An 18,297-nucleotide genomic window follows, 5' to 3' on the forward strand; every position below is an offset into this window, starting at 1 on the left:
ATGCTGTTGACGGTTGAATAATTAGACCCTAACTGTGTTTGAGCATCAGAAGCTGGTCGACTCCATGCAGCGCAGATGTGAAGCAGTTTGTAATAAACAGTGATTATACCATTAAAGAGTTCAAGTGATTCATATGAATTTTAAGCTTCCTTCAGTTTTACAGTAAATGTTTGAGTTTGTAACAAAAAGTGCAAACACTTTTAAAGCATTTCTTTTACTTTTTTTTGCAAACTGAAAACAAATTTGTTAAATTTCTCCTGTTTGTTTTGATTTGTGGTCGATTGTGCAGCGTTTTCTCTGCATTTGGCTGAATGTAAATAGAGTAAAAACTATAATAAGTATTTCAAACTTTATCATTTGAACCTGAATGAGCAGAAATTTGCAGCTCTTGCGAAAATCAGAACATTTTCCTGGAGAAAATTCCCACCATACTGTTGTTTTAGCTGTCGGGGAGAGTTTTCTTTGACAGGCACAACCTTAATGAAAATGATCAACAATGAGTGCTGGTGTTCTGCTCTGAGCCTCTTAAACAAAAAGAACTGTGTCAAAAAAAATGTATTTCAGCTCCACTTACTGTGCTGCATATATTATTGAAATAAACGAGTTATTGATTTGAAATGATTGATTTCAGGGCTTTTTTTTGGGGTGGATTTTATTAAACCATCCTCCTGCTTCGGTCACATGGGCATGAATGTAATGAACTCTCTCTCTGTCGTCCAGTCGTCTCCATGCAACGGTGGTCGGCACCACGGCGTGTGAAAGTAGTTCTGAATGAGTCGGTGGGAAAAGCTACTTCTCCCTCTCTCTCTCTCCCTCGGTCGCCCCTTGTTGTGGTAAACAAGCCTCCGGACCACGTGACCCGCTCCCATCCCCTGCGCCCCTTTAACTGGGAACCAGTGAATGACTGGGATGGTGGGTTGGTGAGGAGGAGGAGGAGGATGGAGGAGGAGGAGGAGGAGGAGGAGGATGGAGAGCAGGATTCTGGCCCTTTGTTGCAGAGCTTCAGGGTTTGTTTGGCTCCAGTCATCCAGAGAATCGACGCTGCGACTCTGTTAACTGTTTCTCTTCAGTTCTGTATCCTGTCTGCAGGCTTGGATCTGGGTTCTGGGTCCAAAATAATATAAAAGCATCATAATCCTTTATCTTTGCCAAAAAATAAATAAAAAATCCAGATTAAAGAGATAAAAAAATTGCTTTTTTCTATCAGACATTACACATAGATGAAAGAAAAATTATCAAACATTTATGATGTTTAGGATTTTTTACCCTGAATTCACTAAAATTGCTGCAAATCAGGTCAAGGGTAAAGCTAAGTGTAGACCTCCTTTATCATTCGGACAAATTAACTAAATCCACAGCTCTGTGATTTATTATTTACTTCTTATTGGTCTTAATTGATTGTCTCCTTGCATCTGTTGGCCTCCTGGGGGAGCCGTGATGGGGGAGCAGCTGAGGCCCTTTGGCCTCTTCCACCTTTCCAGCTCAAAGAAGCTAAAGTTCATCTTCCACGATCAATGGACACGTGATGCTGTCCAATCTGTAATACTTTAAAACATGTTTTTTTCCACCCAGAAAACAATAGCTCTCTAAAAGGCGGTTTTGACAATCTAAGAATTTAACCAAATTAATGTAAAAGTCTGCAATAAAATCAACCATCTGTCAGTTATTCTCTTATATAGTTGCTAATCTTGCCGTAGGGATATTTAAAAAAAAAAGGAGCTCATTTCACTTTGTCATTCAAAAACAAAGGGGTTTAAAGAGTATTACAGAAAAAAAAGAATAGTGACAAGATAAAGAAGCACTAAAATGTTAATAAATAGCTGGAAACTGATCCCTGAGCTGAATAAACTTTAGCTAAACTGGCCTTCTGAGAAAGTGATTTATTTTGTCCTGATGTAAAGATGTAAATGCTGCAAACAGAAGCATACATCAGATTTGTTTTGGGTTCTGTTTTAATTCCTGCAATTTCTTAAACAGGGTGAGTTGAGGTGGGGTGTGTGTGTGGGGGGGGGGGGGTGGACTGCTTTGAGTGCACTGGCTGGTTTCTTTAATGATGCAGCCTCAGAACAATAGGGAATCAATGTGGATGAGTTTGCAGACTGTATCTGGTTACAAACAGAAATGCTCTGAAGATAACTGCAAAAGCATCACTGCAGGAGCCAATCAGAAGCCCCGACTGACGAGGGAAGTGTGGACCATGATGGAAGCTCTTAGTGGAGCGTTTTAGCCTGGAGAGGAAGCCCTCAGGTCAGCCACAGCTGTTATCAGAAACACCAAGACGGAGTTAGGGTGAAACAAATCCAAAGTCACTTCCAGGACGCTGTGTCCTACGAACCCCATCTGAGCCTGGAACGCCTGGAGAAGCACAACACTTATGGCCGTTTGCTGTTTGTGGACCTCGGTCCTGTTTTTAACTGAACACACAGTCCTGACTCCCCCCAGGGCTGTGTGTTAAGCCCCCTGCTGTCCGCCTTGATGTCCCAGAACTGCACGGCCTGCTACCGATCACAACGTAAAGTATGCAGGTGAGACGACAGCAGCGGGTCTCACCCAGGATGACACACAGAGAGGAGAGGAAACTGGTTGACCGGCATTACAACAACAACCTGGACCTGAATGTTGACAAGACTAGAGAAGTCACTGATGACTTCCGGAGGAAACAGCCCCCCCCCCCCCCATTGTCCTCTATCGTTTCTATGTTAGATGGTAATAGAGGATGATCTGCCTCCCCTGATGATGTCACAGTGAACAGAACGCCAGACCAGGTGTACCTTCTATGAAGAGAAAAATGACAGAGAACAAAAAGTTAAAAGCTGAAATAACAACAAACAATGCAGACTGGAGAACAGTAGAACTCAGCAGAGAGAGAGAAATAGACCCTGATGTCCTCCAGCAGCCTAAGCCTATAGCAGCATAACTATAGAGGTAGCTCAGGGTAACATGAGCCACTCTGACTAGAAGCTTTGTCACAAAGGAAAGTTTTAAGATTAGTCTTAAAAGTAGACGGGGTGTCTGCCTCACAGACCAAAACTGGGAGTTGGTTCCACAGGAGAGGAGCCTGATAGCTAAAGGATCTGCCTCCCATTCTACTTTTAGAGACTCTAGGAACCACCAGCAGACCTGCAGTCTGAGAGCGAAGTGCTCTGTTAGGAACATACGGGGTAATCAGAGCTCTGATATATGATGGAGCTTGATTATTAAGGGCTTTATACGTTAGAAGGAGAATTTTAAATTCTATTCTTGATTTAACAGGAAGCCAATGAAGGGAAGCTAAAATTGGAGAAATATGATCCCTCTTGATGATTTTCATCAGAACTCTTGCTGCAGTATCTCTATCTATAAAAGCTGCACTGCTTTAGACAGGAAGGGCCTGTATAGAGCGCTGACTCTCCAATCAAACCTATTAAGGTCGTTGGTCACAGTCACTACCAGTCCAAAGCCACCAACCCCAACCATACACTACCACTGGGGAGAGGGACGTCTAAGTTTCAATCTTCTACTGTTTACCTCCAAGACCCGTCTGAAATAAGTGGAAGACTATGGATGGTTTTAAAATTATTTGCCTCATAAGATCCATTGATTTGACAATCTCGATTTAAGTTACACCCTGGCCAGCAAAAACAGGTAGTTTCTTAAAGAGCAAGTTCAATTTTTTATAAAAACAGTCAACAAATTCAGAAAAATTTGATCAAAAACAGAAAAAAAAACTCTGCAAAATGAATCGGACAGAACTTTGTAACACAAAATGACTTCTAGAAAGCTGATGCTACTTAAGATTACAGTTGCAAACCATGACTGAGAAACTCTGATGCTGATGCCTCGCCTCGACTATCACAGATCTGATCTGAGGTCAGGACGTCTCCGCAGCACTCAGACAGAAACAGGATTAAAACGGATAACCAGTCCTGAACGGGATTAAAGCTGTTTGCTGTTTGGATCTAGATCTGTCCCCAGATCAGCTGCAACAAAAGACCAAACATCTGATACCAGAACCACACGTTGACTCTTCTGTCAGTAAAAGTTAAGAAAGTTTTCTGGTTTTCTGGTTAACCGTCAGAATGAAAACAAGCGTATTTCAGAGCGCACAGGAGGGGAAATCCAAATAAAAGGAACAATTCTTCTATTTTCTTTGAGTTTTATCACTTATCAGAAAGTCTGATGGCAAAATATTTCATGTTTTCTCTGTTAATAAGCATCCAACCTGAATTTCAAGCTGCAACAAATCTACAAAAGCAGTTGGGAAGGGAACAATTGCGGCCCTTTGAAAGCGGTATTAGGCAGAACAATAATGGGGTGTCAAATAGATGATTGTTACTGATCCAACAGCAACATCCAGAGGAGTTTGGCAACAAATCTGTGAGAAAAATCTTTAAACCCATTAAACAGAACAGATCTCAGAAAGGTTGGAAGGATTTGCATATTTCCATTTTACAGAGAAAAAATATCTTTCATCCTTTCAAGCTGTAATCTCAGCGGATTGAACCACAAGGACAGGGGATTGCTTTGGGAAACGTAGAAAACTCAATCCCTACAACACTCCCATTCATTAAGGATGCACCATCACACAGTGGGAACACGGATATTGGTCAGATGAATCGGTATCTTTGGTAGGAAAGGTCTGAACATCCACTAACCAGTCCCTGGAGCCAGGCTCTGTAATAGACCATTGCTGTTGGACACCCTACATCCATCCATCATCTATACCTGCTTATCCTTGCAGGGTCTCCAGGGATCTGGCCCCTGAGCAAGGTGCAGGGTACACTCTGGTCAGGTCTCCAGTCTATTAATTTACAGAGACACGTTGGCCTTACATGCACGTTTTTGGGTTGTGCAAAGCACCAAAACATGCATGCAGAAAACATGTAAACTCAAAGCAGGAAGACCCAAGGCTGGGATTCAAACCAAGGACCTTCTTGGTGGAAGACAGCAGTGTTATCAACTCCTCCACTGGGCAGCCCTGAGATCTTAATGAGGGAGTAAAACGTTTGCGTTCCCTCTTCCTGGGCACGACGTTCGTGGTAAAGTTTATCCTTAAAAGATGCTTTTGAAGCGTCATTTTTCCAGGGCGAACTGCAAACAACATTTTTGTTACTAACTCTTTTTAAGATTTAACTAATTTTATATTATCTCTAACCCACATCAGGTTAAAAATAAATATGCAGGTCCAAATATATACATACATGCTGTATTTTGATAAAAAAAAAGTCACAGTGAGTACCAGAGAAACAGGAACCCTTTGGTAGCCAATCAGTGAGCTCCTGTCATAATTGCCACTGGGCGTTTGACCACTCTTGCTTCTAGAAATGGTAAAGATCATTTGGATTTGTGGGAATCTAGACAAACTCTTGCCTATGATTCCCACACTTTCCGGATGAGAATGCCGTTCTAGACGCTTCACATTTTTCTGCTTTATCCGTTCCTAAACCAGTTTGGATGTGTGTTTGGAATCGATGTTCTGTCAGAATTTAAAACTGTGTCCAATGTTGAACCATCCGAACCAAACTGTGCCTCAGTCTAAGAGAAGCTTAGACTCCTCCTGGTCTTTCTGGCACAGGGCTTGAATGGTTTAAATGAAGAACAGGAACTTCTATGTTACAGTTGGTAACTTTAAATAACACACATTACATGTGGGGTCCCTCAAGGCTCCATTTTAGAGCCCCTCCTATTCAAGATCGACGTGATCCCCTCAGCTCAGATTATAACAAACAACAAGATCAGTTACCATAACTATGCAGACGACACACAGCTCTACAACACAATGTCACCAGGTGAACATAAACCTATTAGAGCATTGGCTAGATGCATAGAACCAATCACTGCATGGACGAGCTACATTTTCTTCAGCTGAATAAAAACAAAACTGAAGTAATCATTTTTGGTCAGGAGTTAGCACACAGCTTCAGTTATTATGGCTAGAAACCACAGATCAGAGCCGAAGTCTGGGTGTAGTGATGGACTCAGACCTGAAAGACAGTTACAAAGTGGACCTTCTAGAACCTGGAGAACATTTCCAGGATTAAAGGACTGATGTCTCAGCAGGATCTGGAAAAACTAATTCATGCGTTTTATTTTTAGTCGAATTGATTACCTTAAAATCCTTCTGTTAGTCTATGAATCCCTGAATTAGCACCTAAATCCATCACAGACTTGTTATCAGGGCATCAACCTTCCAGACCACTCAGGTCTTCTGGCTCCAGCCTGCTCTGCAGAACCAGAACCAGAACCAGACATGGAGAAGCAGCATTTAGTTCCTATGCTCCACTGATCTGGAACAAACTCCCAGAAAACTGTAAAAGTGCGGAAAGCCTGAGTTCCTTTAAACCAAGATTAAAAACACGTTTGTTTAGGATTACCTGGTTAAACTGTTTTACTGAAACATTAGTTTAAGTTTCTAGTCCAACTGTTTTTAAAATCATTAATATTTGGTTTCAGTTTCCATCTTCCTATGTTTTATTTTGTTTAAAATTTTCTACATACTATTCCAACAGTTTTTTGCACTTGCTTTTATTCTGTTTTTATTTTCCTGTGCTTTAATCATGTAAAGCACTTTACATTGTCTTTGTACTGAAAAGTGCTACAAATAAACTTGCCTTGCTTGTCAGTACCAACGGTTGAGCATCATGCCGAGGGTCTGCTCTAAATTCTTCAACTTCACTTCAAATTACCAGCTAGATGATAGAAATGTGGACATAGTTCATCGGTTTGGTTCTGACCTCAACAGTATTTAACATTTCTGGACTCTGCTTGAAAAGGTGCGTTAGTGCCAACAAACCAGACGTTTTATGAGGATTCTATGAGGATGCAGCAACGATGGCACCGTCTTCATGCTGGACCCAATTTAGACCCATTACGGCCCGGCTTACATGGCCAAGATGTGCCCATGTTGCCAAACCGTGAATTAGCTTATATTACTCTTATCTGTCTTAAAGGAACAGGCAGACAGGTGTTGTTCCCAGGTGAACTAAAAATTGTTATGTTTTAACTTAAAAACAGCACCTATTCAGTTCTCCACAATCACTATCAAGCTATTTCTGGATAATTTTCACCTAAACTAGTGTACTCTCACATCTCCCACAGGTGCTGGGTCCCAGGTATTAAGTGTTCACTTATATACAGTAATCTTATAATTTATTTATTTATTTATGTTCTTTCACTTTCTTTTTTCAAGTATCACATTACACATGTCAGCTTAAATAATAATACATATGATTTAGCAATGGTATCAAGGTGTTACACGATTGTATCTGTTGCTTTATGTCTGTTGGTTGTGCTGTTCTTTTTGTGTCTCTTTCCAGGTGATGGAGCAGAAAGAGGACGTTTTATCATTCTCTTCCTTTTATCTCTTCTTTCTTTCACCTCTACTCTTTTTTTTCTTTTCTTTCACTTTTTGTTCTTCCTTTACTCTCCCATTGTCATGTCCATATAATTTGAAATTCTCCTTGCAGGAATCATAATAAAGCTATTTACAAGCATAAATCAAGCGGAGCACTATGGCGAAAGCTGTACGCTCCACTTGTAAAAGCAAAATCTGTCGAGCTCTATCTGGCATTGAGATATCAATTCCTATTGCCATATTGCTAGACAGGACACTGGGAAAAAAAAAACAGCACCTATTAAGTTTTGACCCAATTTACAGCTTAATGTGATACATATTAGATTATTTTTCAGGTTAATAAAGAGCACTTGGTGCGTATTGATGCACCAGTCGGGTTGCCCTTATTAAAAACTCGCCTATGTAAGTTGATAGGGTCTGATCCATCACTGATTGGGTCACGTTTTCTAGGTTATGGCCGTCCTGCTGAATCTTGTGTGGGCCAAACCTGAACAGGGCCACCAAAGGGCCTTCCTTCTGTGGGGTATTTAGCACGAGTGTAACTGTACTGTATGGGTCAGAACCGAGCCAGACTGATTTTTGCTATGAGGGAATAATCTTTATCAAACTTTTTGTAGTTTGGTATCGTCAACGGCAAAAGGATTTGTAAGAGTTGAACGAGACAGTGGAAAAGTGGCAAAATAGACCAAACTTCACCAAAACAAACTTCTGTTTTAATGAATTAATGCTCAATAAATACAAATAGATGGTTCTTAACAGTTTAAATGAATCAAAGCAAACTGTAAGATATCACAAACTTGTTTTTATGCTTTTCTCCCTGTTGTTACGAGCTAATCCTTCTGGATGATGCGTTTTGTATTAAAGGGTAAACAACTTTTAAAACAGAAGTGTTTGTGGTGAACATCCATAAAGTAAATATGATAAACAATTCCAGTTTAACTCAAATCAAAATCAACAGTAATCACTTTAAACACACACAAAACAGAAACATTAAAGATCAGATAGCCTATTAGCGCTCTGCGTTGCTCACTTTGGACCCCCCGGTTCTGATGCGACAGGATGTGGACGCTGGTTTTATCTCTCTGGGCGTTCCCGCGGCTCTAATTGCGACCCTGGTCGTGACTGCGGCCGTTCTGATGGCTCAGACTGCGACACGTTTAATGTTTAACGTTTAACGGGTCTGATGGCGTCGCTCTCATCAGAGGTAATTTTACACAGAGGACGCAGGCTGTTCACGGCTCATCCGTCTCTGCTGACAGAAATAGCAGCAGGTCTACGTGGACAGAAGCACGTCAGAGAAGCACAAAGACAAGGTGACACACAGAGAAACATAACTGGGTCAAAAAAGATTTATTAGGGAGATTAAAGAAAGACACAAAAAAATAAATGATGGCATAAACAAATAAACATTTGATCTTTCGCTGAACATTTTGGATGTAAATGACCAAAAGCTGTTTAAGAGTGGCCAAGCAGAGGTACTATGAGGAAACCTTCTGCTCTTTTACAGGGGTAAATAAGACTTTACGTAATATTTTGTAACAGAAACTAAACCTAAACACAGCAACAACGGATCAAAACGGTCCATTCTGACTGCTGTCATGTAAATCAAAAGGTTTATTATTGCTACTGTCTTCAGCGTGACACGTTTCTATAAACGGTCCAAAGGTTTTAGACGTTTCCTGCTGACCTGAGCATCAGGTCGCCTGACAACACAAAGCCAAGGCAGAAATTACTCAATCATTACACTGGACAGGCTACTGCTATGGTCCATCAATCTGAAAAGAGTTAAAAGTTTGTTTCCAAACAGTTACTCTGCAGAGAGAAAGACGATTCACCAGAGGAAAACATTTCAGGACTGGAAGTCCCTGTAAGTTTACCCCCATGGTCAGAGAGCGCGCCCATCAGAGACTCTACAGCCCTATAGGTGGTTACCTAGAGTGGGGCTGGATAATAAAGAAAAAGAGTATGTCGATAAAATAGAAATCATTTTAATCAATATCAATAATTATCCACAAATTCAAAACATATGTTTTAAGTACAACCCTGCCTATTTTATGCTGCTGCTTAGCGACCTATTATTAGATACAGACACACACACTGAATTGAAACTCAACCCTTCATTTGCCAACTTTTTACCAAAACTACAAGTTTTTAAAAAAAGAAAAAAGAACGTGTGCTCTCTGAACACTTTGAAGGGGGCGGAGCTTGGTTCCTGGGTCTGCGTTGTGATTGGTTGGGAGGATGTAATGATGTAATTTTAACCTACATGGCTAGAATGCAAAAGGAAGGAAAACTTTTATTCTATTGAACTTTTTATTGACCCTTTTTTTCTATCATCGCTATACGTCTTGATATATATTGATCGGTATATATTGTTACCATATTTTCATCCAGTAATAGCCTAGAGCACCAACTGCTGATAAAATGTGTGAAATAAACAATAACATCAATGTGCATCCCTGACTGGTCCCTTTCTCATGCTCTGCACAGAAAATAGAAGTTCATAAACTATAAGCAACAACAAGCTACAGCATGCTGTTCCACATTGTGGCGGCCCACCCACCGCTGTCAAACGAGTTCACCTACCGATGCGGCACATTAAGCTGATCCAACATAAGAAGGTAAAGAAATGTTTAAATTAAATATTTTCTATTTAAATGACCGTCTGAGTGTAACATTTTCTTCCAGTTGAAGTTGTGCCAAACACTGTGATCTGTAGCCTCTGGCAGGTCAGTTTCACTGTTTGAGTTTTCCGCCTGAAACAGCTGTGAACTGATGTTAGAAGTGCCTCTTTTTTTATTTGTTTAGCTGCTGAGTGCTTGTTGGACTGTATTTCCTCTGTAAATAGGCCGAGCAGACGCCATATCAAGTCAAAAACAAATAAACAAATGGCAAACCATTATCTCGCGTTGGGAACCCAAATGACTAGAGCCTGCTCTGATGAGAGGACAATAAAAAAAAAAGACTCAACAAATATGGCTTGCTTGGAAAGGTTGAAGGAGAAAGTCTTTACTCGTTAAAAGAGCATGAAAGTAATATGCAATTCAATTTTATTTATATAGCTTTAATTCACATCACATCATCTCAAGGCTCTTTCCAAAGTCAGACTCCATCAGATCCTCCAGGTTGGTGAGAAAGTTTCCTCTCTAAGGAAACCCAGCAGGTTGCATCAAGTCTCTCCAAGCAGCATTCACTCCTCCTGAAAGAGCGTAGAGCCACAGTGGACAGTCGTCTGCATTGTTGATGGCTTTGCAGCAATCCCTCATACTGAGCATGCATGAAGCGACAGTGGAGAGGAAAACTCCCCTTTAACAGGGAAGGAAATATATCATACAGGCCGTACCCTCTAAAAATTACATTACTCCCGTTCTAGCTGCTTGGGAACTCACAGGTTACTTTCCTGGGAGAAAGGACTATTGTCTTTACCTGGACGCTCAGGTAACCTTTCTGGAACTTCAAGTTACTTCCTGTAGCTTACTTCTCTTGCAACAACCACTCCGCAACAAGGTGAATTTAAAGGTTTAATGGAGCAAGAGCTTTGGAGCTGAGTCAATGGGAACCAACTTTTCTGAAGGTCCCCCAGATGGCACCTAGAACCACGCGGAGAGGAGATGGAGGTGAAGAAAGAAGATGAAAGTATGAAGCTTTATTCAATGTCAAGAACCAAGAATCAAGAATCTTTATTGTCACTATGCAGCCATAATTACATTCTAGTGAGACATTGGCTCTGAATGCACAACGATACAAATCAGAAACACCCATGGAAAAGCAAAGAATGAGCATTCAAAGAAAAAGTGTAAAAAAAACAACTCTCAGAAATAAAAAAAAGCTAAATTTAAGTTTAAGTTGTACAACAGAGGAGAAAGACATGTCAGAAGGGGTACAATTATTAATAGATAATATGGCATATTCAGATAATGATGAGACGTCAAGAAAAGAAGTAGCAGTCGATTCACAAATCAATGTAAAAAACTATTTACCTGAATGTACGAAACTCTCCCTGTGACGCTAAAAAGTGTGCAAATGGTCATTAACACCTTAAAAAAGTAAAATGTTCAAGTTAAAAAAGAGCAAGAACAGCATTCTATTTACAGATTAATCTTAAAAATGCATGAAAGTAGAAACAAGCACTCACAGAGAAGCTAAAATTGTGCAAATAAGCATTAGCACGTGAGAGGTAGTTTAGTAATTTTTATTGGCCGGGTAGAACCAGCAGTATGTTTGTACTTATGTAATCATGAACTCGGCTGGTGGTTTACTTGCGTCTCAGCAGGGGGCGATAGCCCTCACAGCTTTGAGAAAGAACCTATTTGTTTTTTTACGTAATGTTCCTGAACCGTCGTTCTGATGAAAGTGGGTGAAACAGTGCGTTGCCGGGTGGGAGGGATCTGTGGCAATACGACTGGCTCTTTATAGACAAGTTCATTGTTATTGTAGGCAAAAGGCGAACACAGTGGCGGATGCAAACAAAGGAAACGACGAGTACTCCACGTATTTTTCTTCTTTAGATAACGTATGACAAGATCGTTTTAAGAATAAGTTGATAGTTGATGGTATCAGATTGCCAGATCCTCACAGCAAAAGCCTGAAGGGACGGAGCGAGTCTGTGAAATGCTGGCCAAGTGTTCCGTACCGCGACATACAGCTGCCTTATAAACACGCAGGCCAGTACGGACAAGAGAGCATGAAAGCCCCTGAAACTACTGGACGGCTACAATTATTATATATCGGGAAAAAGGCTCCAGCAACGCCCGCAACGCCATGAGGGATTAAGCGGGTTAGAAAATGGATGGATGGATGGATGGATGGATGGATGTTGTTCACACGTTTGTGTAACAGCAGAAAGTGGAGTCGGACACAGACAGCGCCTCAGCAACGAGGAAGACCCGCCACCTGTAGGTTAAAAAAAACATTGTTAACAAAGGATTATTTTGGTGTTTTTGTCTAATTAATCCTTTTCACAGACTCATGCCAGAGGGTTTGCATACATTGTGCGTGTACGTATATTATTACGAAACGAACGTTTACGTCTTGACTTAAATATGTATCCTAATTCTTTATTTATATAATTATTTAAGTAGAACAATGACCAGTGCAAAATTAAGTTGTATTTACCGGAGATTAAGTGTAGACTATAAATTCTGTCGTGGTATGATGGCTCCCACAGTCGATTGGGAGTGTCTGCCTGCATCCTTTTTATTGAAAATATCCATTTCTTTCTTTTTTCTTCGTCTTTCGGTAAACAAAAGAAACGTACATTCGACGATTCAGAATGCCTCTGTGTGCAACCGGGAGCACAACAAGTCGTAGGCATTGTTTAGATTCCAAAAATAAACAAACTAAAAGAACGCTCCCCAGGACACCTACAACTGAATCAAGCTGTGGTAATGGCCCAATCAAAGTCTGGACCTCAACCTGATTAAAATGCTGGGTTGGGCCTTTAAATGTCTGAAAAATGACTGAAGTGATGCAACGTTGGACAGAATGTGGGACGTGGTTCCTCCACAATAATGATAAAGTCAGATGGACTTCAAAATTATTTTATAAAAAAGTTGCTGGTGCTAAACGTTGCTTAACGAGACATTTAGTTTTGTTTTTGTGAAGCAGAAAATGGTGCTAAGTTCATTGTCAGTGCGTGTTTAAAAGTTGTTGAACTTCATTTGACAATCTTATTGTGTTTTTTTCTTTTTTTTTTGGTTTCCTGGGAATCATTTTATATTTGAGTAAATAAATGACGTGTCATTCCAGGTAACTGGGTTAGATCCTTTTTTTTTGTTAAACGTTTTCCTGTTTCTGAAGCCGGGCATTTTATCCGGATCATTTCCTGGAAGCTGAATCTTTATGCAACAAGTTACCAAACTGTGCGAGGAGGAAGGACGGGATGAATCAGAGAGAAGTGGAGAGGGTGAGGAGGCCCTGCTCTCTTTGTAGCTCCCACAGAACCATCTCCAATTACAGGACAAAGGCAACTCTTTCAGCCCCACAGCTCCAACACTGCAGCTTTGCATGTCTAATGAGCGCTGCGCTGAATGCTAAAAGGACTCCGGGGTGCTGGAGAGGCCTCAGCATGCCCCCCGCACCCCCCAGGCACCACCTACACATCACCCGGTAACCCTCTGGATTGGGACATCCAGATTAGCCCTCCTATTTCAGAACCCACCGCTCCTGATTTGTCCCACAGCCATGTCACAAGACACAGGAGCCAAATAAAATCAGGGCGGGAGGAATGATTTTCAACATAAATTAAAAAAAAAAAAAAGCTAACATGTTGATACTGAAAACAAGGTGCGAGAACCTGTAAATTAACAGTTTTCACTTGGCAGCTCTGGTCCAAAAGGGATCTGGAAAATAAACCTACTTCCCGTCTACTAACATTAAAAACATCTTGGTATCAGACAATCGGTGCATGGCTGGCTGTTTTAATAAATGTTTCATAAAAAGAAAATTGTATTTCAGAAATAGGAAATGTTGAAGGAGGTAGGAAAAGTAGCCTGAATGCGCCGTCCTGTGGCTAATTTAGTTTAGGAACCCCGCGATGTCCCGTACTGCTGCTAAGAACCCTTTAGATATCCCACAATTCTTTGCGTGACTTGACGTATCAGCACAGCCACCTCACAGAAATCAACAGAAATGTCTGAAGAGAAGAGATTGAGCATTTTGTGGTTAATTATTGGAAGGCTGTAGGCCCGTATCTGACTAACTTCATTAATTTGCATCCCAATCATGTAAAAACATCTTAACTAAAGGCTGTCCAAATTCGGCACAGCAGCCTGAAGCTCCTTTCTTTCCCACGATAGAGTTGTTACCGTTGATCCCATAAAAGGTCTAGGAACAGGAGCTAGGACCAATCGTTAAGGGTTATTCGGAAAGAGCCAAGGAGCTGTGAGACAACCCTTCCAGTTTATCTTTGTTTCCTGATTGATTTCTGCATGTGGGACCAAAAAGCTTTGTTTAACTACGACAGGTAAATAAAAGCAAGCAGGATTTAAAATGATTTTTCAACAGGTGATTCACTTGATATAGTTTAAGACTGGACAGAATCCAGACAGAGACAAATTTGAGGACTGATGAAATAATCCACAACATCCCAACTAAACTCATCAAGTTACCACAAACCCAAATAAGCCAAACTCAATATGATTAATTTGCACTGTTCATGTTATCTTTCATATCATTCTTTTGTACATATAAGTGTCTTTTTGGTTGCCACTGCATTTCTGACAAATACAAAATATTCATGTTTTTCCTTTGTCTTCTGTTTTTACCCTGAGCCTTGCAACAGAATCTCTCTCTCAAATGAACATTGTGAATGTGCAGCTGAACGAATATAAAATCTGTCAATGACATGATCATCTGTGGACATTTGCTCCAGATACATTATGTTTATATTTGGCTCCATGCACCAGAGTTTTGTGGGGCTTCAATGAAGAGGAGGATGGTCTTCACATGGAGGAAGCTTGACGGCTTGTTTGGCTCGATGGACCAATGACCAACTGACTGAGCTGGACAACTGCTACATTCTTATTGTTGAACATTTTTATATTTCCAGATTGAAAATTTGTTTGTGGAAGACTTAATGGCCTTAAATCGGCAAATGCAACATGGACCTTGTAAATGCTTACAATATATGATTGTAATTTATTCCACAATATGTTTGTCAGGCTGCTAGGCTGCAATGCTTAATGTCCTAACCTGCAGAGCTGATGTGAAAGAGATGGATGGCTGAGATTGAGGCAGATCTTCATTTAAAATTTATACTTCTATTGATCTCTGCATTTTATTCCTAACCAAAGTCCTGCTTTTAATGTTAAAAGTCGATCACAGAAGCAGGATATGGTATGCAACAATAGTTCAGCCAACTATTAAACCCACGTAGGTAATTCCTGAGCCCTTTACCTCATACTGATTTAAAAGGAAAACTCTCAAGTGAGACAGTAAAAATGTGTGAACGTGACTAATTTCATTACTGAATTTTAATCTGCACACTAATAACTATTCATATCTTCAGATGATTACCAACAATCAAACATTTTTAGGCCTTTATGTAAGAAATGGCATAAAATGGTTCATCGCCGCAATTGATTTTTACAAATTGTAAGAGCATAGCAGCAGAAGTGTAGTTGCATGTGCACTGAATTAAAGCTACAAATAACATCTTGTGATAGGCACCAACACCCCTTGCGACTCCATTAGGGATAAAGTGAGTAAGAAAATGGATGGATGGATGGATGGATGGATGGATGGATGGATGGATGTATAACATCTTGTTTGGTGATTTATTTCCTGTGGATTTCCAATCCCTCTCTTTCAAAACAGAAAGAGCACAAATTATTGAAGAAATCACTAAATCTATAGACAAATTCAGGATTGTTGTATTAAATCCAAAACTGAAATAATAGTTGGGGGAAAAAAATCAAAGTAAACACTTTATGCTGAACAGCAAAAATGACAATCAAAACTACTAAAGAAAAACTACAAACCAGCAACTGGAAATACACAGAATGTATAAAAATCAGGAAACACAGGAAGGAAAGACTGAAAGGAATATAATAGAAAGAAAAACAATTCAGAAACAAAACAACAGAAACATAGAAGGGGCCCTGTTCATGTTAGATCTGGCACCCAACATTTTCAGGTTGGAAATGTTTGCTATACTTGCTAGGGAGCTGCTCCATTGTTATTTTGATGATATTAAAGGAGATATCTACAGGTTCAACTCCTTTCAGCCAGTAAGTGATGCACTCGTTCTTGGCCGCTGCTGTTGCCAGGTCCATTAGCATGCCAGGTTAGCATTAACAAACATTTAAATTACCTGTCCAGAAGGAAAGCAGAAAACTCCGTATTGCTTCTGAGCCCCTTTGCTTCCTTAAGTCGGCACCAACAATTAAAAGTTTAACTGATGTTTACCCCTCAGTTTGCTTCTTTTTTGGTTCACTTGAATCTGAGAAATGTAACATCAAGAAGAAACAATTTCTCTGCGATATCGTGGAGCTGCTACAATCTGGCAGCAGCTGAGCTATGTCCCATCAATCTACTATTCCTATTGGTGCAGAATCGGTGTCGACGTTGGCATTTTAACTGACAAAATTTATCTAACAATTATTTATATGCTATATGTATATTTTTTTGGTAAAATTGAGACTTTAACCTTTAAGTATTTAATTAAGTATTTAATTTTATTCCACCCATCACTGTCAGGAAGCTCCAGCTGGTAGATTTTTTTTAGATCCATCTAGTCTCAAGACTCCATCCTGAACAAAGCACCAAGATACTTGCAGTTCCATGCTTCAGGCAGAAACTCACCGCTAATATGAAAACTCAAAAGATAAGATAAGAATTGGGAACAAAGCAAGGGATCATAATTTAAAAACCATGTAAAACAGCACAACAATAAACTTTTCAGCAGGTCCACATCTTACCAATCTGGCAATATTGAAAAAACAATCTGCAAAGTTCATGTGGGAGTCCCTCAAGGACAGATAACAAGCCCTTCGTTATTTACATACATTTGCATAAAATTTTTATTAGAGATATTAAAAACAAATTGTTGATTTTTACATCTTGCAGCTTTTGAACTGCAAACTAATCATCTTTTCTCCCACAATATAGAAAATAATGACCTAGATTCCTTTTTTAGTCATCTACATTTCCCTCCTAACATTCACTGTTGCAAGTGAAACCTTTCTGAATTAAAATGTTTTGATTTTAAAGAATATTTTAGCAGTGTCACAAATCTTCACACAAATTGTTGCGCTATTGCAGCAGCACACTTGTACACTTAAACAGTTCTCAGGGATTTTCCAGGCTTTAAACATCCTGCTGGTTTCTGGCTTTCTGTCCTAAATTGTTAAATAAAGAAAATAAATTGTTTTATTTATTCAATAATGCCCTGGTTTGTTGCTTCAGTTTATCTGTTTCTACAGTAAACTGGATTCAACAGAAAAAGGCTAGTGTGCAGAAAATCTGTGTCACTGTTATCTGTTAACTTTGTAAACAGATACAATCAGGTGGTCCACATCATTACTCCTGTGTTTACTGTGACCACCAAAGCTCTGCAAGCACCCTGCAGATGAACAACAGCTGAAATGTTACTGAAGAGTCTATATCTACAGAGACAAATTTCTGATTTATTTAAACAAAACACTAATCATATTTAAATTTCATTTCCCAACATCAGTAGCTAGACCCATTTTCTTTAACCAAAACATACATATTCTTTGATTAATCCAGTTAAATTGCATTTTGCAGTTTTCTAAAGGTATTTTCAGTTTAAAGAGGTAGTAGAGATAAAGCTTGAGTCGACAATTTTCCTGAAGTTTCCCCAAGTCCCTTTTTAAATAACTGCACATGCGCAAAACCGTCTTACCTTGCTCTTCTACTCCTCAGGGGTATCGCATGAAAAAAGTCTTGGATCACCCGAATCCACTCTGGTCTTATTTCTTTCTACTTTGAGGCCTGTTTGAGGCCTTCCTCTTCTTCTCATAAACATGAACACGGTTCGCTTCTTGTGACTCTCAGTCATGTTCAAAGTCTACGATGAGAGCAGCAGAGCTACAATGAATGGCTATACGCTAAGCTAACCACTAACCAAAGCTAACATGTAAGCTAACATACATAAAGACTAGAAGTGCACATGCGCAGCCAGCAAGCAGAAACTTGGTAGGAAAGAGCACACACACTGGCGTTAAGTGAGCACGTCAGAATGATTGGCATGTGGGAAAACCAATAGATAAGGTAATTCCCCCAGAACTTGAGGGACAGAGGAGAGTGAGAGCGGGAACAAAACTCTGACCAATCCCTGCCATTCGGACGGAACGGCAGAGATTGGTTATAGATGTTACAAGCCTGCAGCTCCCACAGAGAATAATTTTAACCTCCTTATTGTAAATACATAATGTATTTGCTGCTTTCATGATGAAAGGACCAATGATTACAAAAAGAGTTTCTTGCAGCAAGAAGGTCAT

Source organism: Fundulus heteroclitus, chromosome 9 (assembly GCF_011125445.2).
Source record: "Fundulus heteroclitus isolate FHET01 chromosome 9, MU-UCD_Fhet_4.1, whole genome shotgun sequence".
NCBI lineage: Eukaryota > Metazoa > Chordata > Actinopteri > Cyprinodontiformes > Fundulidae > Fundulus > Fundulus heteroclitus.